Source organism: Rhagoletis pomonella, unplaced genomic scaffold (assembly GCF_013731165.1).
Source record: "Rhagoletis pomonella isolate Grant_MI unplaced genomic scaffold, Rhpom_1.0 Rhpom_scaffold_00003, whole genome shotgun sequence".
Lineage (NCBI taxonomy): Eukaryota > Metazoa > Arthropoda > Insecta > Diptera > Tephritidae > Rhagoletis > Rhagoletis pomonella.
Window position 1 is genome coordinate 65,152,366 of NW_023458557.1, and position 1,977 is coordinate 65,154,342.

The window sequence follows — 1,977 nt, forward strand, 5'->3', positions numbered from 1 at the left end:
TTACTTGTATTTTGTTTTTGCTTTTAGCGGGCCATTGTCAAATTTCAGCTATTCTTCCCCGAATGAAAGAGGGCGACAGAAAATGCAAACACTCTCACGTTTTCACTCACTCACTAACGAAATTCAAAATTTTGACAATCAAACGCTACTCACAGCTGATGAAACAACACCACCTTATATAAATTCGCCTTGCCTGGTCTGATATATGTGTCGACATTACAACATTCAAACAAACCCTACGGGGCTAGAAGCGCTCCATTTGTGCTATTGGAGCGCTCCATAATTAACAGTAAGCGCTCCCTTCCTAATTTCACACTACATTGTATTTTAACATTGTGTGTCATTAGAAAGATGTGCTCCCTTTCTGCTCCAAAAGAAGCCCTTGGCGAGCGCTCATGAAAAGCATTTAAAAAGCGATGCATGCATATTTTCAATTTTAATATTATATATTTCTTTAATAAAATTATGACGTTTTAGTAAACAATTTGATGGTTTTATTAAGTGCAGTTATAAACATGGCTTATTCGATTCCATGTAGTATTCATATGAATATATATACATACATACATGTTTGTACATAAATTAACATTTTTCAAAAGAAAATATTTTATATACATAACTACTCAAAATGATATTTATTTCTGGGCATTGCTATTTAGAAATTTGAAAATTTACTTTATACTTTGCTTTTGTACTGCTCCCTACTTGCTCCTTTGGGGAGCAGCTCACTTTCAGTCCCGTTGGGTATGTACAAACATACATATGTATGTGTGTACATATGTATTACTGCGCTCCTATTACAATACGAACAAATTTGTTTGTAGAAAAAACTTTAACCGAAATGATTTCGAATGATTTGCCTGTTTTCCATTCATTCATTCACATTCTTACATTTGAAGGTAGAACATTTTAAACAAATTCTATATTCATAACTTACAAAATTCGAAACGCTAAGTGTATTGTATGTGAAGTAAAATATTCAAATCTACTTACTCTATTTGGCTAGAAGTTTTAATGAATTCATGCAGCCCTCTAGTATGTATACTCACATATATATACTCAGATGTTATCACGCAGCTAGCACATTTGCCAGACAATTCCTGATATCAGACAAGTCGGAATAAAAAGTCGACTATTTAGAAAAGTCTTACAGGTTTCGTACAGATTTCTGGGCGAAATGTCTGGAGAATTTTATTTATTTCCTTATCCGATATGTCTGATCGAATTATGTCCGATTTCGGGCATACACGTCTGATAATTCTTATTTTCTGTGATTATTTGGTCAGACATCTGTTAGGTATCCGCCAGAATTGTCGGTAATTAAGACAGAATTTCCCACGTCGTGTTGGTTAGACTTCCTGTCGACCTCTCCATACACTTCTCTGACCGATATCGGCCAAAATCATACAGATTTCTGACTTTTTTGCTGACGAGTATGACAGATATCTAACAGATTTCTGGGCAGTCAAATACATGCGTAATAAATTTTTCTCAGTGTAAAATTTTGTCGGTAGCGTACCAGTATTTAAAGTAGTTGTAGTTTGATGCCCACTAACAACACAGTAGACAAAAAATATCATCAAATGCAGTGAACAAAATATCATCAAATTTTAACTACTCTTGCAAAAGTCGCTATCATACTTATTTATAAACTTTCAAAAGTCTCAGTCTTCTGACGAACTTAGAAAACTGCTCTAGGTCGTATAGATTGTTAATTTTATGTTATGTTATAATGTTATTAGGCTCTTATTTATCCAAATTTTCAGGCATTTATTAAAGATTAAATTTAGATATTACTTGTTGTCGTAGTTGTTTTTTTTTTTAATTTATGGCTTACTTTTATAAAATCACATGACGCGGTTTGCTCATATGTACTACTACTGTACTTCGGACCCATTATCGGACGTTTTGTCATGGTGGTTCCAAAGATCACTTCTTGCCCACCCTAGCATTGAAGTCGACAAACACGATTTTGAT